At 39.5% G+C, this 24,754-nt stretch overlaps 1 pseudogene across 1 annotated transcript in view; it reads right to left on the bottom strand.

Annotated features, from left to right (window-relative positions):
• LOC149235330 (heat shock protein 90-5, chloroplastic-like) overlaps window positions 1-24,754 on the bottom strand; it is a 33,583-nt pseudogene that overhangs the window by 3,226 nt on the left and 5,603 nt on the right. Inside the window, exons 2-13 of the transcript XR_016245873.1 lie at window positions 15,201-15,326; window positions 15,017-15,110; window positions 14,825-14,905; window positions 14,479-14,622; window positions 14,276-14,392; window positions 14,008-14,115; window positions 4,466-4,570; window positions 4,209-4,346; window positions 3,988-4,084; window positions 3,478-3,554; window positions 2,825-3,076; window positions 2,623-2,727 (exon numbers count right to left, since the gene is read on the bottom strand). The product of XR_016245873.1 is annotated as a heat shock protein 90-5, chloroplastic-like (transcript). The remainder of the gene's footprint in view (window positions 1-2,622; window positions 2,728-2,824; window positions 3,077-3,477; window positions 3,555-3,987; window positions 4,085-4,208; window positions 4,347-4,465; window positions 4,571-14,007; window positions 14,116-14,275; window positions 14,393-14,478; window positions 14,623-14,824; window positions 14,906-15,016; window positions 15,111-15,200; window positions 15,327-24,754) is intronic.

Below are 24,754 nucleotides of genomic sequence, written 5' to 3'. Positions count from 1 at the left end.
ACTTGAGAATTTGAGCCTCTTTTCCTATTGGAGAGATGTGATCTATGGAGAATACTTTGCATTGGAGCTATATTCTTGTCTTTGGAGAAGTTTCCTTGGATTAATGATTGGATTGTACATGCATATTGTCTTGCAAGTACTCTTTTATTGAAAAAAATTGATTTCATGTCTAATATATAGAATATATCGATGATCTAGATTAAATATTGTGCCTTAATTTTGTTGAATATCAACTTTGTGGATGCTAAGTCATATTATGCATGCATTACTCATTGTATGATACCTTGGTGATCTTACATTAGCTCTCCCAAGTGAATTTTGGTCCCGCACAAAGAAAATACTTAGGGTTATGATGTTAGGGAATCAAAATATCCTTACTCCTTTGCCAGTTTTAGCCAACCTAAAGAATCCATACACTCCATCAACACTAGGAATAGGCATCACCCATCCTTATTTGGTGATAAAGTCAATTTTCATCCATAAAGTTTACTTTCTCTCTCTTACCTTTCATGGTCCTCTGAATGGCCAAGTGACCAACTAGGGCTCTTAATGACAAGGAGAGGGAATTTGGGTCATGGAAAGTCTAAACATCAAGGGTTGAGTGGTTGCCAAAAAATCATTCCCCTTGGTGGGCATTCATTCTATTTTTATGAATAATATCCCTTGCCCTAGATATTTTCCCTAGCGTAAACCCTAGTTTAGTTATAGCTTCAACTTGGGGGCCTCTTGAGGGTTTCGTGTGTCTTAACCTTGTTGGAATATGTTGTAGGAAGCCCTTTCTTGGCATCTTGACCTTTAGTCATCCCAACTCTCAACCTAAAAAAATCAAACCCTAGGTCTTATGTTGCCCTAATTTGGCCTTTTCAAGGAAAGCGAACTTCTTCCTCTTGATGCCTTATGCCTAAATTGTGCCTTTCCCTTGGAGGCCTCTTTGTCACCTTACACCTCCAGGCTTAGAACACCTATTAGGTGACTTATTATATATAGGGACTCCTCCCATTGGTGAAAATCCATAATGAGTAGGGAGTTTTGGTTGTGGTCACAATGGCCCGCCACACCATTGTTGTCACTTAGTCTAGTGCCTTCCTTGTAGGGTACCCCTCTCCAAGGCCTAATAGATTTTGTAGCAACACAAACAAAAGAGGTTAAAAGACAAAAGAGGCTACAGAGGCAAAGACCACTGCCTGCCATTGTCATTGGCCTGGCAAAGCCTCCAAAAATTTTAGAAATAGTTGTACAAAGATAATAATAAAGGTTGTGATGCCTCTAAAGAGGGATTGAGTACATGAAGTATAATAGAGGTGTTAAACAGTATACTCCATGGATGAAGAGAGTGCTCAGACACACAACAAATCGATAGTATTAGTAATTATATGCATATCAATAACATCGGCATATTTCTTCCTGTAATACCTATGAACGTTCCTACTGAGAGCCAGATGCTGGAATGTGCATTGAGAGGCCAAGAGGGGGAATATCAGTGATCAATATGTGTGCATGAGGATATGATATGTGTATTAGAGAAAAGAAAGCAATATTTCTGAGTGAAACTATGTTTGTATTTGTATGAATGCAAGCCTCTTCATTGGTTAGAAAAGTTAGGGATAGGTTGTGTAAATGATGTCTGTTCATATGATAGAGGTTCTGCATGTATGTGTATGCCTTGGTTATGTACTAACCAACCATTACAGGTCTATTGTTGAGGACATGGTACAAGGTCCCAGCAATGAAGAATGTTGCACTGGACACCAAGGACTCTTACACAACCTTTATCTGTAGGTAAGAATAAATTCTGTTGCAGGAAATAGTGAGCCATTGGTGCCCAAAGAAGACATGAAGATACCCGTGAGCATGTGATGTGGGCTTGCAAGCACACAGAAGAAAAGATAAAACCAAGCTCACTTCTTTTGAAGTTCAATATTTTTCATAACACGTACTCAATCAGACAAAACATAGCACTTAGACCATATGAATAAATGTGGACAAGAACAAAAAAAAGAATTAAAATAAAAAAGACAACAATTTTGTTCTAAAAATCCAATCCAAACATGCATGCCTGATCTCTTTGAAAATATAAAAAAGACAGCAATTCTGTACTCAAAACATGTAATCTAGACATGCATGTCTGTTCTCCTCTTAAAATAATAGATCTACCTGGAAGAAAAAATAATGATCCCTTGAAAGCAGAGGATGAAAGCTATAATAATAATCTAATTTTAAGGTGTATGAGACCCCCCTTGTTTGTGGGACAAGTGACCCACCTCCGTGCAGTGATTTGACTGCTAAAGTCTACTGAGGCGTACATACTCTAACCCCCTGTGGTTTGAATTTGAACCTATGACCTCTTACAAGGAAGCATATGTTATCAACTATTAGTCCCACTCAAGATGTACAAAACATAGTTTTCTCTGATGTCAGAAATGGAATTGACAAATTTTGCTTCATTTAGGGTCATGTTTCCTCTACAACTGATGGTCAGAGGGTTGCTCTTATTTATGGGTAATTTTCTACCACATTCATTGGCATGCTTCTTCAGAATGAGACAGACTGTATAGAGCTTCCCAGACTATAGTTATTGTGTTCCATCATCAAGTATATCAATACAACATACACATTACTTACCTAGGTCCAAGTCTTCTTTACTATTATCAACAAATTTTGTGTCTTTGTATGTCTGAAGATTTTGAATAGCGAACTCATCAATTGTGGATACGAGATAGAGGACTTGTAAAGAAACACAGTACATTGCAGTTGTCACTTTTTATGTACTATCAAGGTACATGAAATATATAAGTCATTTATGTGGAAAAGTAAAATCATACCTCAATAGCCTTCTGCAAAATGTTTTCCAAAAATGGTGCACTCCTGGCACTTTTAATGATATCTGAAGCAATATAAAAAATACCATTTTGTTTTTCAATCACGTTTTCAATATAATCATCCAAGCTAATAATCTCCTCATCATGCATGGATGAGAAGAACCGTAAAAGACGAGAAATCCATTTATGATTATTTGAGTCTTCGATACAGCCCAATTTGATATACTTTCCAAAGTTCTCCAAAATTTCTTGTAATCCTACATTAATAATCCAAAATAATGTAAATTCCTTTTACAGAAGCTTCAAAATGCATTCACTCAATCAACATCAAAGAATATGATAGAAGACAATGCAATAATACTTCAATTTCATTAAGCTGACAAGAATCAATCAACATTACTGTCACAAAACATGATTTCCATTTCTAAGAAGAAAGTTCAGGAACATAAAGATGTAAGGAGTCTATAAACAACTCAAATTATGGCAGAGATATTAACTAGATTCTACTAATCTACGAAACATAACTCCATTCAAATAGATAGTGTTTAATGAGCACCTCACATTGAATTTAAGGTGGAAATTAGAATAGCATAACAATATTTCTTGGACCATGACACGGTTAATAACTTTCCTCTAAATTTACATGTTGTGGACTTACATCTTTATTCTCACTTTGCACAATACCCTGAATCATATGAAATGTCTTCCGTAGAAGACGCTTCTTCATTATACGAACTTGACATGCACATTCAAGGATTTAGTCACAACTAAACTTAATGAGTATACAAATGTTCAACTAAAATGCGATTGCATCAAACATTTACTACTGCTAAAGACACGAAAGAAAATAATCACAATATCTTGTAGTTAGACTTGTTGAAACTTCAAATGGCATATGACTTGATGTAACAACAATATAAAATCCCTACCTAGCTCCAGAACAAAACATTTACCATCTACAACTAAATCAAACATAAAGACACAATCCATATTTTTCTTCTTTAAACCCATGAAATACTTGGAAACCAAAATATTTCCAACATAGAAGCTCATATTAATGCTTTCATATCAATATTATTCAAAAAAACACCAACTGATCTACATATTCAATCTTATAATTTAACCTCATACAATGGCATATTTGAAAAGGAAGGTGTGAATGCGGAACTTACAATGCGGCTTTCTTGAAGGATCTCCCTGGAGACATTAAGAGGAAGATCATTTGAATCGACAAAACCTTTAACAAAGCTCAGATAGCATGGAAACTACATACATGTAGAACATATTTTGTTTAACATAAGTACCAATACACTCAAATGAGACTATAATTTTTGGAGGAAACATTCCAGGAGTGAAGTAGCTGCAAAAAAGAAAATCAATACAACTTACCAATTCACCATCAAAGTCATCAGAAATAAAAACATGCTTGACTAGACGAATGTTCTAATTCTTTGGATGCATTATATCCTCAACGCTGAGGGGAGCCATACCAAGGATGTAAAGGACACTTTTGAACTCTACTTCACCCTGCATTCAGACAGTATGGGGCAATTTGTTGTAATAATCTTTCATACACCGATTACGTGAACCAAAAGAAGAAATTTTCCTAATTAAAGATCTTTGTACATCTATCCAAAAGGCCATACCTTGGTTGTGAAGTGAGTGTACGTCAAGGGATCCAGAAATTCATTGAATGCCTTCTTATAAAACTCATTGTACTCTTCTGATGCAACCTCTTTGGGATTACGCATTTAGAACATGAAAGTTAGAAAGACATAAGGCTAAGCCCCAGAGGTACAACTAGAGATTGACATGGGCCATGATTCTGCTATATATAAAGGATTCAGGCAAGCAATATTAAAATGAAATAAAATAGAATTTTGAGTTCACAATTAGCCAGAAAATATACGAAATGGTTATTCAGAATAAGATAACACCTAATGCATCCATAGGGTCTTGGATAGATGGTGATCAGGTGCGTTGTTAAGGCACTCCTAGCTGTTAAGTCACCGGTGTTATAGACATTTTTGTGCCTTACAGCTCTAAGCATGAAATGTCCATAAACCAAGGGATCCAAAGTCCCTAAAAGTGTTGTTCCTACTCCTAAAGGAACAAGGTCAACAAATTACAGCAATTCACAGAAGTTCTCCACCAGAAACTGCTCAAAAACAAGTCAATTCAGGATCATTTCAGTAGCTCCACTAGCTGTTTGCGCTGAATGTCAAAGCCAACACTGCCTACCTGCACTGAATGTCAAAGGGAACACTGGCTACCTGCGCTGAGCGAGAGTGGACATGTGGCAAGTTCATTTCTCAAGGTGTCAGAACCCAGGAAGCTTCCAAAATGACACTTGCCTCAGGGAATTCGACTGGTGATGAGTAAGAGGTTCCAAATCTCCAAGTGGAAGCAAGAACCTCCAAGTGGAATCAAGAACTGACAGAGGGAGAGGACACTAGTCAGATCTCAAGCTGACTCATCCTCTCTCCAAACATCTATATATGGATCTCTCCTCCATGAGATCTAGAGGCTGGAATTTTGTTATTGCAAAGAATTGCTGTTGGTTTGAGATTGGAATCATTGGGTGCTTAATGCTTTGAAGGGGGTGAAGATAGGAATTCCATTTGCTGGGAAGGAGATGCTGGATTGGAGCCCTCTGGGTTGTATCTCTTCCTAAACCTTGTTATTCATCAATAAAGCTATCTTGGTTTCTCCTATATGCTGGTGTATTCTTGATGTATGATTGCATTAGTATGTTTAGTTTATTTCTAATCCTGAACTAGTTATGAATATGAATCCATGTCTTGTGTAGTGTTCTCTTCTTGTGATCTTGTAGAAACCTCTTGAAGCTGGGTGAGCGAGAAGGCAAGTAGCTGGGAACTCTCCAAGAGAAGAGAAGCCGGATCGAGGGACAAACGGAAGACACCGGTGAGTCCATTTATCTTTCTCTTCATTCTTAATTCATAAAGGAAGAACACTAGAATAGTTGTCTCTATTTGTTGCTAAGGCACTGTCACACCTTAGGTGGATAGGATCGTCCTGCATATGCATTTTTCCCTACAACAAATTGGTGACTCCACTGGGGAAATCTGTTTAGTCATTTTATTTGTGTTTCCATCATTGTTTGTTTCATAGACTCGACAACAACAATCGAACTGCATCTGCTTTTCCCGGATGCAAAGTAGACGGTTGCTGCTTTGATCCAATCGCTGGACTTGTCTATGATCTGAACAATGGACTCACAAATGATTTGATGATCCTTTGTGATAGATCTTAGTACTCCCTCAAAGCATCCCTTTGATTGTACCTTGTTTGTTGCTTTTATTTGGCCTGAAACAGTAGATTAAATAGCAATATGTGACCCAGAACCAGTGAGAAACGAGAGTTTCTCCTTCAGCGCAGACCCAGTGAACGGATTCTGCATTTCAACGCAGGTCCCGTGAAGGCTACCTGCGCTGAATGTCAAAACCCCTGTGTTGAGGTTGCGTTGAACCAGTTTGCCCTTGTGCAGCTGGGGTTCTCTGCTCTGTTTTGCCTTGTTTTGATCTCTGATTTTTGCAGCCTGTAACTAGCATAGGTACCAGTCTGATAACCCCTTTTCTCTGCTTAAATTCCGCCTCCTTTTGTACAGAAAGAATGTGAGTGTTTTTATTTGTTTGTGGCATCATTCGCAATTTTCCTTTGCATGAGTGAAATAATCATCCTGTAGCCCTTGATTCAGATCTGTTGATTGTGATCTTAGGAGAGAGTTCATTGGCTGTTTGCAGTTGATTATACATTTACTCTTGCTTATTGGTTTGAGTTTGTCTCTTTTAAGTGTCAAAACAAGTATTCATTTCGAAAATCGTTAAGTGTTGTAATCTCTTCTACCCTCTCTGATTTCGAAAAAGTAAACTTGTTTGTATTTGTCATTTAAAAGCAAATTCCAAGTAGTACAAAAAGCTTTCTTTTGTAGACATCAATACTAAGAAAGCGGAAAACAAACACCTGCATTGTGCATTTGCATCTTGATAGTTTTCATGTTTGATTTAGGAAAAGTGCTTTAGAGTGTGCTGATTGCTCTTTGAGAAAAGATGGTGTCTTTCTTTTCCCTTAGTAGCTAGGATTTTCAAAGTTGAAAAGATATAAAGCTTGCTTATCATCTTTAGACTGCATTTAGGAATTGTTTCATACATCTCGTGGTGAACCTTGAAAGGCAAACTTCTAAAAAGATCAACTCTAAAATAAATTGAATGAACTTAACAACGCTTTGCAACATAATGCACAACATAGAGGTCTAGGCTAGAGACGTGTTCCGGCGTCGTAAAGCCTGGTGACTGTCGATCTCGTTGATGGTGGGTGATTCCTCCTGAGAGACGATAGCGCCAGTACGGATTGTGCTCCCACGTACCGTCGTGTATATATTGGGAGACCCCTATAGGCATAAAACCTTTATCCTTAGGAAGCCGTGTCGGCCGCCCTACTGATCGCAATGCACTGAACACAGCATTCAGGAAGATCGACCGCCCGTACCCTAAAAAGTATTCTGCGGTTTTGCGAAAAGTTTGGCACACCCTCTACCTAGAACTCCATAGCAGTTCCTTTTGGCCTTTTTCAGACTCTATAACTGAAAAAGTCCAGCTGAGCATTTGTCACTTTGGGCTCGTTAAAACATTGAAGGAGACTAGAGTCATCTTTAGCTTTTTCTCGACTCTTTAAAATTGAAAAAGCAAGTTGTGTCTAAGCATCATTAAAATTTATTTTAAACGGAATAATCATCACCATTCCCTCGTTGGTCTTCGAAGTTAGTCTCTTTTCATCGCAAGTTCTTGTAGAATCACTAGAAAATCTTTTGGATAGACTAAATATGTCTGAACAACCGTCGACATCTAGGACTGTGTCATCCGACACAGCAGCAGCAGAACCTCCTGCTGCTACTCCAACGATGTTCAATGGTATACCATCTGTCCCGGCAAGTTATCAACAACAAGCCGGAGTCCCATCAGGGACTGCTTCGACAACATGGTTAGTTCCTATTTCTTCATCCGGATTATCATCTGGTATTTCTTACGTTGAAACTCAACAAATTGATCCAATGTGTCTTCAAAGGCCAATCTACCCTTTAAGTACTGGATTTCCGCCATATGGAGGGCAGTATTCCTTTTCATTGTTCCCTCCCGAAGAATAACCATATGGGAGTTTACAAAAAAGTTCAGGTCAAACTGGAATTACATCCAGTGGTTGGGTACCAATACTGCCTCAGCAACCAAGGGTTGTATATTCAATGCAACCAGTCCACCCTGTGTCGAATATTCCCACTATACCTGGTATGGTGACTGCGTCGCAAGTACAAGCACTACCTGTTGTATGTCAACCCCAACAGCCTCAGGTTTCAATACAACAGCCTCTTGTCTCAACGACTCAATCACAACCTCAGGTTAGTGCCTCCTTATCTGGAGCGACTCAGGCTCAAACAAGTACTATGACTCCTCATCTTGGTCAATCATCTAGTATTGGACAACAGCAAATGGTCCAACAACCAGAGCTGGTTCAATCAGAACAACCGCCATTCCAGCAATCATATCAAGGACCTGAGCAACAAGTCTTTGTAAGTAATGGGCAACCATATTATAGTGGTTATGCCCATCAACCTTGTCAAAGTTGCCAGCATTATGCTGGTATGCAAAGACCCACTGCTCAGGCAATTCCATCGTATCCTGGGTATGCTTCGCCTAACCTGAATCAACAGTTGCCCTTTGTAGAAACTCTAGAATTACCAGATCTAAACCGCCTGAAGAATGATCCAATTGCTTATGCCCCTTGGTGGCCAGCGATTCCGCATAAACTTCCGTCAGATATTCCTAAATTTAATGGAAATCCAGGTGAAGATCCATCGAATCACGTGATGACATTTCATCTATGGTGTTCATCAAACACCCTAAACGATGATTCGATAAGGCTTCGCCTTTTTCAGAGGACGTTAACGAGTCCAGCGGCAAAATGGTATATTGAGTTGCCTAGAGCTTCGTTCGACAACTTCAATACCTTAGCCACGACTTTCTTAACCCATTTTCAATTACCGATAAGGTATGAAATGGGAACGGAACTCCTAACCAACTTCAAACAGACAACGGCCACTCACATATCTGATCATATACATGAGTGGCGACGTCGTCGTAGGATGGTGAAAACGTACGTTCCCGATCAGCTATTAGCTGAATGGTTTATCAAATCCTTACTTCCTACAATCACGGAAGATGTGGCAAAACGGGGAGTCGTAACAAAAGAGCAAGTCATCGCTCGTGCGCAATATCTAGACTTGGTCTATACTCAGTCTGGCATGCTCTACGACAAAATACCTGACGCCCCTAGACCGGAATTCTCAATTCCTCCTCCTCCTAAATCAAACAATGACTCTCACGCCGACGATGGCGTGATTGGCAAAACAGATATGAAATCGACAAAGGCTACATCTAAAAAGGCCTGTAAGATTTCTAGTCAAAATGCAAATGAGGAACTTCTTGCCTCGGAAGTAAATGTCATGTCGACCGACAAGGGCAAACAACTAAAGCAACCAGGGGGCAAGAAGAAAAAGAAAGGGAGAAAAAGGAAACCCCCTGCGGGGTGTCATATATGCGATGAGGATCATTGGACGAGAGATTGTCCACATATAGCTGAACTTAAGAAACTCTTTAAGAGTTCAAAAACCCCAACGATATTAACTGATCCGTTTCCAAGCCCGGGAACCAAACTGCTTGCTAATCAAAATTCTTCCTGATCCCAAGTGCTTATGTTGTCTGTCTCAAGGTAGCAAAATGATGCTTTGACAAGGAATAAAGATTACGAGAATCGACGGCTGTCGAATAACAAGGCTAATGAACAACCTAGTAGTTCGATGACAACTTTAACCAAAGTTGTGCCACCCATCATTCCTGAACCAATGATAAAGTCGCCAAAGGGAGTAGTACACAAATCGACATTTAATCCTCGTGCCAAAGTAGCACATAATTATAATATAGTAGAGGACCTGGCCCAATCGTCGTCCGCTATGTCGACACTTGAGGTACCGCAAAATTGCCCCTCCCAAGAGCAAGCTTTATTATCAGCAATAGGTGGGATTGGCCCAATGGATTCCAATCTTGTGGCCTTTGATCATAAAGAATATGACCCCCAGTTACCAGCTCAAGTAGCTTTCCTTATTCAAGTGAAAGCCCTCAACAAAACTGTTCATCGAACAATTATTGATGAGGGGGCATCTACATGTCTTATGTCGATGAGTTGCTGGAAAAATTTAGGCTCACCACCCTTGTCGAAATCATCAACGACGTTAAAAGCATTTGATGGACGATCATACACTCCATACGGGATTTTAAGTAACTTGCAAGTTGAACTGGGGGGCAAAACAGTAGAAGTTGATGTTGAAGTAATCGATGGAAACCTCGATTACAACATCCTACTAGGAAGGTCCTGGATATATGCCATGGCTGCAGTTGTGTCGACCTACTTCAGGAAGATTGCATTTCCCTTTCAAGGAGGAATTACAGTCGTCGACGAACAAACTTTCCTCCCCGACAATTCACAAGTTACGGGAAGCACTCCAACGATCCATGGAAGCAATCATTTGCTTCAAAACATTGGAGTAGGTCTCCTAAAAGACCCTGCCTTAATGGGTACTTTTTCCCTACCGCCTGCGAGTAATCTGGCGGAAGTAGCCACAGTGGAAACCTACAATATGAAATCTTCTATATCTAATGGATTCGGAAGATTCCTAAACATTTTGTCAGCATGGATCATCGCGCTAATAGAAATACTGTAAATACAATGGGCTCCGAGGACGGATCTTATCTCGTGTCAACCTCGTTAAAAAATGAAACAAGGAGTCATGAGGATAGTTCTTTTACTGTGTCAACCTCATTAAAAAATGAAACAAATCCCCTTTCCGAGTCTCAAAGGTAAACCTTCATTCCAACCACCGAGTTGAATGCAATGAAGCTTGGGGGGCATGCACCTCGATTTGCGTTATTATGTTGGGGGCATGCAAACTTATCATGAGCAGTTTTAGCACACAATTCATGCTCGTTAAAAAATAAACGCAAGATCCGAGCATTTTTAGCACATAGTTCATGCTCGCTAAAAAATAAACATAAGACCAAGCAAATGTTTCCACCCGCATTTAAGCTCGTTAAAAAATGAACTACCCGGTAAATAACCACTGCGAACGTAAATTATCAGCCACTAAAGCCTTGGTCGTGTTTGCACCATCACCTCCACTTTTCCATTGGCCGATCATTCACCTCCATTTGATTGTTTACCCATTTTGAGGAACAGTTGCGAAGAGTGATTTCACTAGCCATCCTTGTGACACTGCCGTGATTGGAAAATTCCTAGCCTTACCTGGAATCAGCTGCTAACCCGTTTTATCACTCGTTCCTCAAAAGACGAGTCTTCTTTAAGCTCTTTTCATCTGACTCGTAAAATATGAAAAGATTGCCGAGTTTTGGCCTTCCAGCTCATTAAAGCGACCGGAAGTGTTATCCCTCCTCTAGATTTTAATCTTTTTGGACCTGAGGGATTATTGCACAAAAAGATCGAGCGCTTGTTTTGTTCGGCTCGTTAAAACTATCGAAAACTCATCCCTTCTGTATTGTTTTATACTTTTTCGGACTTAAGGGATTAGATGACGAAAAATGACTTTCGGAGTTGACTTTACGTACCTTTTCAGACTCTCTAAAAATGAAAAGGACCGAGTTATCTTTTTCGTTAGACTCGTTAAATGCATGAAATAGCGACAAACTTGTCTTTAGACGAGAACGAGTTTCACTATCGCTAGGCTCGTTAAAACATAGCGATGGGCTTTCCCGAAGGGCAAGTTATAGAACAAGCATATGTTATCCTCCTCAAGCTTGACAAAAATAAAGAGGTACTGGTCAGCAATGACTGGGGAAAAATTGGGAGAAACACAAGAAAACTTTGATGGTAGCAAGTCGCTCTTGAACATGACACTTTTCCTCCGTACCACAATCGGGTTGGGTTGTTTCATTCACCGGTCACATCACCATGGTCTCGCCATACCATCCATATTTGGGGTAATGCTACTAATCCATCGCATAAGTGTCGCCATATGTTCAAGAGAAGTCGTTCAGAGAAGTCAACCGTGTCCCATCCATTGCCATACATTATCCTTCATCCTTTCATGACTGCCACCCTGAATCATATGTCATCAGATCATTTTCACCTCCACCAAAATCATTTGCTCCATTTCGTGTCACTGATGAGGGATTCATTAAGGCCCTCCTTTGACGGATCACTTCTTGTCGACATCAACTCATTATCCAAGAAGTTGATCTAGGAACAACCCCTTTCAGTACTTTGAAGCTTGCATGCCTCAATGGCAAGTTTCTCACTTCCGGCGACAGGTATACATCAATGACCTTCGACCAAAAGATTTTGCGTGGTGTTCGACGCCAAGTCCTTTATTCACACCACGTGAATTGTACTGCAGTACCTTGAGGGTCATTATCATTATCGGTGATTCCTCTCGCGCTTGTTAACGGTTTACCTCATTGACCGGTAATCAAGCGATGTCTTTCCATGTTCGACTTCAGAACATTTCTCACATGGATCAACTTGTACTTAGAGTGAAGATCGGACAAGATTGAAGACCCCGGATCTAGTTTCATCCATCCGGGTTGCGATATATATTCAGGAAAAATAAAGACATTTACATGTACAGCATTGCAGCAGATAATCATCCTACCAAAAGGATGATGATTTCAACAAAATCATCAGTCTACCATGAGACGATTGTCTGTTCTATGTACAGAAAAATGAATTTATAAAGCTGAGCATGGGAATGCCCGCCTCAGCTAGATCATGAAAGCAGTATGAAAAATAATGTATTGTATTGTATCTTATTACAGGTCTCCTCCTAGCATTGGAAGAACTTCGGATCCTCCTAATAAAGCATTTCACCCGATAAACGGCCTCATACTTTAGGGGGCAACTGTTATAGACATTTTTGTGCCTTACAGCTCTAAGCATGAAATGTCCATAAACCAAGGGATCCAAAGTCCCTAAAAGTGTTTTTCCTACTCCTAAAGGAACAAGGTCAACAAATTACAGCAATTCACAGAAGTTCTCCACCAGAAACTGCTCAAAAACAAGTCAATTCAGGATCATTTCAGTAGCTCCACTAGATGTTTGCGCTGAATGTCAAAGCCAACACTGGCTACCTGCGCTGAATGTCAAAGGGAACACTGGCTACCTGCGCTGAGCGAGAGTGGACATGTGGCAAGTTCATTTCTCAAGGTGTCAGAACCCAGGATGCTTCCAAAATGACACTTGCCTCAGGGAATTCGACTGGTGATGAGTAAGAGGTTCCAAATCTCCAAGTGGAAGCAAGAACCTCCAAGTGGAATTGAGAACTGACAGAGGGAGAGGACACTAGTCAGATCTCAAGCTGACTCATCCTCTCTCCAAACATCTATATATGGATCTCTCCTCCATGAGATCTGGAGGCTGGAATTTTGTTATTGCAAAGAATTGCTGTTGGTTTGAGATTGGAATCATTGGGTGCTTAATGCTTTGAAGGGGGTGAAGATAGGAATTCCATTTGCTGGGAAGGAGATGCTGGATTGGAGCCCTCTGGGTTGTATCTCTTCCTGAAACTTGTTATTCATCAATAAAGCTATATTGGTTTCTCCTATATGCTGGTGTATTCTTGATGTATGATTGCATTAGTATGTTTAGTTTATTTCTAATCCTGAACTAGTTATGAATATGAATCCATGTCTTGTGTAGTGTTCTCTTCTTGTGATCTTGCAGAAACCTCTTGAAGCTGGGCGAGCGAGAAGGCAAGTAGCTGGGAACTCTCCAAGAGAAGAGAAGCCGGATCGAGGGACAAACGGAAGACACCGGTGAGTCCATCTATCTTTCTCTTCATTCTTAATTCATAAAGGAAGAACACTAGAATAGTTGTCTCTGTTTGTTGCTAAGGCACTATCACACCTTAGGTGGATAGGATCGTCCTGCATAGGCATTTTTCCCCACAACAACCGGTTCAATTACCTGCCTTTTTTGAGTGTTATTCTTGGCAATGACCATGATGTAGCCTCACCATTGCTAAACTTCCCAAAAAAAACAAAAAGATAAAACCCAATGCAGCCTAAAACATCCTTTGGCAAATTGGCACAATAACATATAGATGGCTTACCCAGATAGGCTTTGTTTCATTTGCCAATTCCCAGTCCCAATACTTTTCTATCATAGTCTTAGTTTTCTTTTCCTCCCCTTCTTTTACTTCAGCACTGTCATCCTCAACCTTCAAAAGATCCCAGCTTCTTTCAGAAGATAAATCAGGCTTACAGCTAGCTTTGACACACTATTAAACTTTGTTTCACATATGATTGACGAGCAAGGGAATTAGTTCTTCACTTTTATAGACATACAGAAAGGAGTACATCAAAACCTATCCTGCTCACCTCCTTCGTTTGGGACTTTTCCTGCCATGTGTATATTGGGAAAGAGACAAACTGTGAATAATTCTTAACCAGGTTACGAACCCTTTCCAGATCAGCATAGTCAAACTTGTCATCAGGCTGCATGGAAGGACAACAAATGGAATATCAACATATGGTAGTATAAAAGAAATTTAACAATGCCATGCAAAAGAAATGCCCTCTACCTTTAGGTAAAGGGTTATTTTAGTCCCTCTAACAATGAGATTTTCTGGATCTGTCTCCTCCCGTATTATATAGGAGCTAGTATCAGCTTTTCCTTCCCACACATACTGCTTATCAGACTTTGGGCTTTTTGTTGAGACGGTGACCTGCGACACATTGAGGATCATTATTACTCACAACAACCAAAAGAAACTCCAACATTTCCAAACAAGATTTTTTGGTAATGATGACATCACTTCTTCAGAAGGTCTTTGTAGCTCGTCTTTAACCAAAAGGAACAATTAAGCATAGCAGAGACTTATCAGCCATTAATCACTGAAAACTTATCCAAGAAATATAAAAAGATACCTTATCAGCAACAAGAAAAGCAGAATAGAAGCCTACACCAAATTGACCAATCAAATTGTTGTCAGGGCCAGTCTTATTTTCCTGCAAACAAGACGTACATTTTTGTAAAACAAGAATGTAGAGCATAAACTACTGTCTCAAAGCTGGACTGGACCAACTGATTTAGTAGAAAAAATGTTAAAACAGTCCAACCTTCAAAGCCTCTAAAAACGTTTTAGTTCCACTCTGAGCTATAGTCCCAAGACAGTCAATTAATTCTTCTTTGGTCATACCGATGCCAGTATCCCTGTAAACCACACAAAGAGCCAACTCTTGTAAGTCATCAGTTACAAGAACATGAGAAGTTTATTTGAAAAGCGCAGCATACAGAACTTACAATATGGTGATGGTCCCATTCTCCTTATCTGGTTTTATGCGGATCTCCAAGTCACCACCATCTCCAAGTACACTCGGGTCGGTCACACTTAAAAACCGCAGTTTATCTAGAGCATCACTTGCATTACTGTTGCACAACAATCAAATGATCATTCTTTTGTATTAGACATATTTTATTGATAATCTATGTAGAAACTACATGGGATAATTCCATTCTTAATAAAAATTTAAACCAGTATTTCTGACAGGTCAATATATGTCCATTTAACAAGAAACCAAACCAAAAACCCTCACATCCAACAATGACCAAAAAGGCAATGCACACAATTATATGAGATGTGCTAGAACATATCAAACTTTAAATCTGGAAAACAAAAGAGAAATTTGCTTACTACTACACTAACTTTTCCAATTTAAGTAACTCCTGAATTTATGCAACCTAAATTTCAGTTGTATATGTAGAAGATAAGAGTTTTTAATTTGGTTTTAGACAATTAGTGTTATATCTATCAATAATTCCTCTGTTTCAGAAGATCAGCTGTGTATTTTACAGCCCAGTAATCATTCAGTTATATGTCTCCTATGTTCATATTTTTTCACTTAGATTTCAGACACAAAATCAAGGTCAACTAAGATCTTAGTCTGAGTCTCATGGTTGTGTGCAGATCATTGAGATCAAGAAGATTGTAAGTGTGTTACAATGAATGTCACAAGAAACAATGGTTGCACTTGTAGAACACTATACCATTAACAAAGTTTATATCAAAATTTCTCCAGAAACTCGAGATAAAAGTTCTCATGAAGAGTTTTGTGAGTGTTAGATGGTTAAAACATCAAACCTACAGAACACATGCCAGAATAAATTTCTGGAAATGAGGTTCTTGCTATGATCTTCTTGGGCCTTGAATACTCCATATAAGTATGTCATGCAAACTCTTCCATATAACTTTTGCTTTCCCTCCTTTGCTTGATGGATGAATAAAGAGGAAGAGTGATTGGCTGGAAAGGAGGAGCCAAATTACCAAATCACCCTCACCAACCAAGAGAAATTTTGAGTGGTGTAAAATCAAGGGATGTAGCAGAAATAATAGCCATACAAAAAACCTAACCAAAAAAAAAAAAATCCCACCTAAGATAGAGATAGGAGACAATGTAGCAACCAATTTAAATCTTGTCAGATCATCACTCCATCTACTGGCCACAACTTCTAAGCAGAAATTGATGGCACAGAGACCACATCAGCCTAGGAGGAGTTGATGGAGCCCAACTTCAAAGAGTCAACTGATACATAGAAGAGTTTGGATCCTCCACCCTCAGTTCAGTTAAGAACCCTAAAGAACCAACTGGTAACTATGTCTAATGGGAGGAAAAAGGTTCCAATGTATTTTTCAATGTTAAAGGATACAATAATTGTCTCAGATAATCATAAATTTTGTTCTGTTAGAAGTGGCTAGCTAACAGAATGTCTGCAATTCTTCTGCCCTAGGATAAAATAATGCTAACCTAGCAATAGAAGTTAGGGCTTATAATAATCCATTCATTAACAATACTGAAAAATAACTCTACACACAGAAAGTTTAGGGGATTCCATCAGTTTTTCACATAATCTATATAAACAACACGGACAATGTCAAAATTGGTGAGGGTAAGTTCAGATGGATCAACTAACCTTTGTGGTGCGTCTTTCTGCCACGCAGATTTGTCCCATTGCCTCCCCAACCCATGCACTTTCCTTCTCTCTTGCCAACAATAGCCTCAATCTATGGATGATCTGTATTGCTGGCCCTTTTTCATTCCCACTGTGTCTTTTTCTATTTCTGGTTATCCTCCCAAGTCCCCTCCTTCCACCTTTTTTCCTATTCCAAATCAAGGTTTTCCCAGAGCGAATGATCTATGGTCAGCATATTGAAGATGGGAGCAAGATCCATAGGTTCTAGCGCTGGCACTGCCTGGACCCCGTAGAGGGGGGCTACCCACCCCCCTCAAACCCCCCAGACAGGGGGGGATGCCGCCCCCCCCGCTGCACAATCGGCGCAACGAAGGCGGGGCTCCGCCCCCCCTCTAACCCCCCGGTTCACTACGTGGGTTAGTCATGGAAAGAATATAACACAACCCAACAATCTCCCACTTGTTGTTTTCTTTCCACAGGGGGCCACAAGAGAGCTTAGTCATTCTTCCAGCCCTGAAATGCCCATTGTTTCTTTACACCAAGAGAACTTATCAGAGCTCACAGATTTTTCAATGCATCTGCAGTATTCTTCAAAGTGTCCACCTTTACTAGCAACACCTTTTTGTCTTCTATCATATCTCTCACAAAAGTGATACTGAACATCAATTTGCTTTGTCTTTGAATGATAAGCAAGGTTCTTGGCCAAGAAAATTGCACTTTGGCTATCACAGTTTATTCTTATAGCTCCCTATACTAACCCCATACTTGAACACAATCTCTGCAACCAAACTGCTTCCTTGCTTGCATGAGTGGCTGCCATGTATTCTGCCTCTGCAGTTGATAGTGCCACTACATATTGTTTCTTACTCATCCAACTGACTGCACCTTCAAATAGGTTAAACACATACCCACTTGTAGATCTTCTCGGATCCATATCTCCAGCCCAGTCTGCATCAACAAAGCCATGAATACCCAACACTCTGTCCAATCCTGGTCTTCCTTGGTAGCACAAACCATAATCACTAGTGCCACGCAAATACCTAAAAACCCGCTTCACTGTTGTCTAGTGCTCCTTCCCTGGTTTTGACATAAACCTACTCAATACTCCCACTGCATGTGCAATGTCTGGTCTAGTACAGACCATTGCGTACATAGGGCTACCGACTGCACTCGCATATGGAACATGGGACATGTCGTCTTCCTCTTCTTGTGTCCTGGGACACTGTTCAGCAGATAACCTCACACCTACAGGAATAGGAACCTTCACCGCTTTACTATCCTACATATTAAACCTCTGCAGTATTGTCTCGACATACTTCCTCTTTGCCCGATCTCTTTTAATTTCCATGCCCAAAATATAGTTTGCAACACCAAGATCTTTCATGTCGAATTTGGAGGACAATTGGGTCTTCAAATCCTGGATAATTTCTTTGTCATTTCCAACCAACAACATATCATCCACGTACAAGACCACATAAATAACACGGTGACCAATTAATTTAAAATACACACAGTGATCTTCTTTGCTTCTGGTGAAGCCAAGTCCCCGTATAAATGTATCAAATTTCTGATACCACATCCTTGGTGACTATTTTAACCCATACAAAGACTTCTTTAACTTGCATACCAGTTCCTTCTTACCCTTCACCGCAAAGCCTTTAGGTTGCGTCATGTAGATTTCCTCTTCCAAATCCCCGTGAAGAAATGTTGTCTTCACATCCATCTGTTCTACCTCAAAATCAAAAGCAGCAGCAACAGATAAAAGTAACCTAATAGAAGTTACCTTAGCAACAGGAGAAAAAATATCACCAAAATCAATTCCCGGCACTTGGGAATATCCTTTTGCTACCAACCGAGCTTTGTGTTTCTCCACCTTCCCTTCTGCATTTGTCTTCTTTTTGAACACCCATTTGCTGCCAATGGGTTTCCTTCCCGTTGGCAACTCCACTAGATCCCAAGCCTCATTTTTGTGCAAAGATGCCATTTCATCAACCATGGCCTCTTTCCAGAATTTTTCATCCTCTGAATCTACTGCTTCCTTCACAGTTCTGGGATCATCATCAGTAATAGACAAAGCAAAATTTGAACTGAAAGCAGAAGGACTATACCTTTCTGGCTGCCTTATTTCTCGAACTGATCTTCTCACAACCGAATTTTGTGGCTCTTCATCTTCTAATTCCTCCTCTGCTGCAGAGTCTGATTCTTCCCCCTTCAAATCAAACTCTATCTTCTCAGTTTCCTTTGGTTGGACTTCATGTTTAATAACATCTTTTACCTCTCTGAACACCACATCTCAGCTGTACACAACCTTCCATCTGATTGGGTTCCAAAGCTTATAACCTTTTAAACCATCCTTATACCCAATAAAGATGCACTTTTCAGATTTACTATCCAACTTGGTTCATTTCTCCTTTGGAACATGTACATATGCATCACATCCAAATACCCTCAGATGTGAATGAGAGGGTTTCTTACCAGTCCATACTTCTTGTGGAGTCTTATCCTCCAACGCTGATGAAGGTGACTTGTTGACCAAGTAACATGCAATATCCACTGCTTCTGCCCAGAATTCCTGTCCTAACTCGGCACCACTGAGCATGCTTCTTGCCCTTTCCATCAACGTCTTGTTCATTCTTTCTGCGACTCCATTTTGATGAGGTGTATATTGAGTAGTCTTCTGCCGTGCTATACCACACTTCTTACAAAATTCTTCAAATTCCTTGCTTCAAAACTCTCCACCATTATCTGTCCTCAGCACCTTTATCTTCTTCTCTGTCTGATTTTCCACCAGAGCCTTAAATTCTTTAAACCTGTCAAAGACTTCAGATTTCTTCTTAAGGAAATATATCCATGTATTCCTTGAGAAGTCATCTATAAATGATACATAGTACACAGACTTACCCAGTGATGGAACTTTCACAGGTCCAAACACATCACTGTGCACAAGCTCTAATATCTGTTTCGCCCTCTTAGAACCAGAGGGGAAACTCACTCGATTCTGCTTCCCATATACACAATTTTCACAGAAATAAAAATCCAGAGAGCTATTACTCATACCTTCTACCATACCTTTACCATGAAGCATTCGAAGGCCCTTCTCTCCAATATGTCCAAGCCTTTGATGCCACAGCATGGTCTTCTCTCCAGAGACCACTAGATTTTCAGCTCCACTTTCAGGAACCACAGAACTGTTGCACCCATCAACAATAGTGCTACCTTGCAGCTTGTACAGAGTTCCAGTCCGAACTCCCCGCATCAATACCAGTGCTCCCCGAACCATCTTGCAGGTATCCTTCTTGAACACTGTTTTTACACCTGCATCATCCAACTTGCTTACAGAAATCAGATTTCTGGCCAATGCAGGAATATGCAAAACACCCGATAGTGTTCTAACCCTTCCACCTTGCAACTTCAACTTTACCTTTCCGCGACCAATGATTCTAGCCTTCCTATCATCTCCTAAGAAGACATCACCACCATCGCATTTCTCATACTCGCAGAACCACTCTCTATGGGGAGTGAAGTGAAAGGAAGCACCTGAGTCAATAAACCATGCCTCATGATCTACATGTGTACTTGAAGAAGCCAAGTACACATCCCCACCTTCATCTGAGGTGGTTTTCACCTCTGTAGAAGGAGCATCATCAGATCCCTTTCCTTTATTAGGAGCTTTAGATTTACAATTCCTTTTGAAGTGCCCTTCCTTTCCGCATTTCTAGCACACCACCTTTACAGGTTTTCCTGGAGATTTAGATCTCCCTCTAGATTTAGATCTCCCACTCGATGACTTATTTTTGTTTCTATTCTGGGACCGTCCTCGTACAGAGAAGGCATCACCATTCTGGCTCTCCATATTTTTCCGTCTCATCTCCTCCGTCAGCAAGGCTGAGACTATTTCATCAAACTGCAAAGCAGTTACATTGCTACCTATTGCAATAACCAGACTATCCCACGAATCTAGTAGAGAACACAACAAACTGATGCACTTATCTTCATCTGAAATTTTAATATCAACAGACGCTAACTGACTTACCACAGTATTAAATGCGTTTAGATGCTCTGTCACCGAGTCTCCATCTTTCATCCTCAGGTTATACAGCTTTTTCCGCAGGAACAGTTTATTCACCAGAGACTTAGATTGGTACAAAGTCCCTAACTTGTCCCACAAAGCCTTCGCCGTAGCTTCCCCTGATACATTCAGCAATACTGAATCTGAGACACATGATCGTATTATGCTCTTTGCCTTCTGATCCAACTTCTTTCATTCTTCATCGGTCACTCCCCTTGGTTTAGTACCTGGATCTACCACGATCCACTGATCTTTATTCACCAACAGATCCTCCATCTTGAGTTTCCACAACTCAAAACTCTGACCATTGAACTTCTCGATCTCTATCTTTCCGCTGCTCGCCATTTTCTTTCACCACCAGAATCGATCTCGCAGATCTCCCACTGAACAGGGTCTACCACAGCCTCGATCGAAACCCCTCAGCAACAAAGGCGTCCCCTTGAAGCCAAAACAACTCTGATACCAAATGTAGGTTTTAACCCTGTACAAAAATTACCTATATACGAATATTAAATCATAGAAAAATAAACAATGCGAGAGCATAACACATAAAACACATATACACAGAGATTTTCCCCTGGATCCCAAAACTGGGACTACCAGCTTGATTTTTCATTATATTCCTTTCAATGTTACAATACATATTTATACATGCCGAAGCATCCAATACCATGGACCAAAAACCATCGCGTCCAAAACCAAGGACCGAAAACCATAGGTAGGTTCGCCCAACTTAATATAGGGTCCAAAAAAAAATTTCCCGGGGCTAGAGGGGGGCTACCCGCCCCCCTCAAACCCCCTAGACAAGGGGGGCTGCCGCCCCCCCGCTGCGCAATCGGCGCAACAAAGGGGGGCCTGCACCCCCCCTCTAACCCCCCGGTTCACTACGTGGGTTAGTCATGTAAATGATATAACACAACCCAACACTTCCACCCTTTTTTCTATTCGAAATTGGGGTTTCCTGGAGCGAATCGGGGTTTTCTGGAGTGAATGATCTATGGTCAGCGCATTGAACATGGGAATGAGGGCCATAGGTTCCAACGTAGTTAGGGAAGCCAAAAAAAATATCCTATTTATTGGCTATGTATATTTATTTCTTGAAATTACAATAATCCCTAGTAAATAGATAAATAAATATATATACATATTCATCATCTCTAATTAAAAACTACACATTAAGCAAGTTCATGCACTTCTATATGGATAAACATGCTTATTATCTTCAATAAGTTTCATCAAATATTTAACATATTATTCATCAACTTTGGATATTCATCATCTCCAATTAACAAATATACATTAAGCAAGTTCATGCACTCTTATATCGATAACATGCTTATTATTTTTCATGAGTTTCATTAAAGATTTAACATATTATTCATCAACTTTGGATTGGACGAGGATGAATTCTAGTATATTACCAAGTGTATGTTTTTTTTCAATTGTAGTTTTTACTTTCATGATTAATTTGGTTGTAGTTTTTACTTCCACGATTAATTTAGTCTAAGTTCTCTAGGTAGTCATTAATGATCTATTTGGTGCTATGTGGGGGTTTTACTTTTCAAAAAATCTAAAGTATCTATGTTGTATTGGGATCTAGTGACCTTGTTGAAAAACCATAGCAAACATCTTTGAAACCATCTACTAGCACTAGTTGAACTTGAGATTTCCCAAAAACTGAAAGGAGCAAATAAGGGTTGCTTTTCCAATCCACTCATAACCTAATCCACTTTGGTGATGAAGGGAAACCAACTATAAGATATCAAACATCTTCCCTCATGCACAGTGTGTGTTACACAAAATATTGTCACCATGACTTTTTGTAGTCAGTGTGAGTCTATCACCACTCATACTGTCCTCCTTTGCAAGTCTTAAACCTTAGCTCTTCATGTTAAGCCTTAAAAATGAGAGAAAGTTCTTGAAAATCTCTAAAACTCTGGTTCCGCACTTTCTCTTAGCATTACCTGCGGTCCCGCACCCCTTGGTCATGTCACCTGTGGACCTGCCCGCTCTGTCTCTAAAGGAATGGGTGCGGACCCCTGTAAAAGTAAAAAAGGCGCAAGTTTATTATTAAAAACTCACTTTGGATTAATTCTGGATGCTTCTAGAAGGAATCTTGAGGTGGCAAGTTCGCTCCTAGGTGGTTCATGCATCCCATAACTAAAGGAGCTAACCCCTTGATGAGAGGAGCTTATCCCTTTGAAGGAGGACTCTATCCCTTTGAAGGTGGACCTAGTAACTTCCTTCCTCTGCACTATAAAATGAGGCATTGGGCTGGTTGCTAGAGAGGTTGAAAGCTGAATATTTTTTAGGGTAAATGTTGTTGGAATTTAGACTTACTAATTGAGTTTGAGAGGAGAGATTACATACCTTTTGATCTATTTGGGAAGAGAGTGAAGCTTGTCAAAGTATAAGAGATTCTTGCTGGACCCTGGGAGGAGCTTGTACAACATCCAGGCACCAAGGTTGTAAAGTTCTTCTTTGTTTAAAGTTAATACAATCAAGTTCATTTTTCTCAATAAGCTATCTTCTATGGTTTATTTCATGAATTCCTTGATCATCATGATAAATATGGTTTATTATATTGGCTATGCAGGTGTTATTTGATGTGTTCCTATTTGTGTTTACAAGTTCTTTAAAAGGGAGCTCATTTGGACGAACAGAGTGTGGCTTCCAAAAACTGGCATTGGACTTGAGATAGGGTCTAAAACATCTATTGGCTTTTATTTATAAATCGCAATATTTAGAGAAAGATAGAATTTGTTTGTCTTGCTTGTTGCTAGATATCCATAGATACTAGGGAGATCGGTCTTGCCCGCAAGAAGGATTTATCCGCCCGACAGTATGCATAGAGGCTCTACCCCTGTAAAGGTTTGAACATGTGTTGTTTACATTGTAGTGCCCATAGTTGTACCATTTATACTTTACTCCTATCTCTTTGGGAGGAACAGATCACTTAGGCATCATTTTAGGATTTATTGATTTATGCAATAATTATTTTAGTCTTTATTGACTTAGGTTGGAAATGCCATAGTGTTTTTTTTCCAATAAGAAAAAAATATCATTTGTGTATTAATATTAATGCAAAGGTGTAATTTAGATCATCTAACATATATTAAATATGATTCACATGTATGACATGGTAGTATAATATGTTCAACATCTAATGTTTGATAAATATCGAAATCTCCATAGGATTCAAACAATTTCATGAGAGTCTAGTACCACTATGTTCCTAATGTACATTCAAACTAGAAAAGCAACTTGATATCCACGTTAAAAACTAGTATCCAAAATTCAATAGATATGGCCCTAATAATCAGAAGTGTAGATCTACGTGAAAAGTTAAGACTTCAACTCGGGTTCAATCATTATCATAAGAGTGTCACAACAATGGTTGAGAATTTCATAACTGAAAATGCAAAGAGCTAACATGAAAATTAGAACGGTTAAAATAATGGAATAAGAAATAAGACTATAACAATTCCATAGATGACTTTAATGAAAATTGTTATCATTGTTGTGTATTGTAGGTGCTAGGAGAGGCCATGGAAACAAATGAATTTATTTCAAATGAAGAGACACAACATCATTTAGGGCATCACGTACTTAAATATTACATTAATTTATGAAATATAATAAAATGAAATTTAGTTTCCACTCCTTGTTTTCCTAAACCTAGTAATTTATATAGTTTATTATTCAAACTCGGAAAAAGATAATGCATGTCGTGGATTATTTTAGGTGGAAAATGTGTTTGCAACAAATACAAAGTTGAACCCTTTTAATGTAAAACAACCAAAATATGTACACAAGG

Source organism: Pinus tabuliformis, chromosome 8, assembly GCF_031772625.1.
Source record: "Pinus tabuliformis cultivar Carrire ecotype Pingquan chromosome 8, CPIR1, whole genome shotgun sequence".
Lineage (NCBI taxonomy): Eukaryota > Viridiplantae > Streptophyta > Pinopsida > Pinales > Pinaceae > Pinus > Pinus tabuliformis.
The sequence above is the reverse complement of the archived record's forward strand: the minus strand, read 5'-3'. Positions and strand labels throughout refer to the sequence as shown.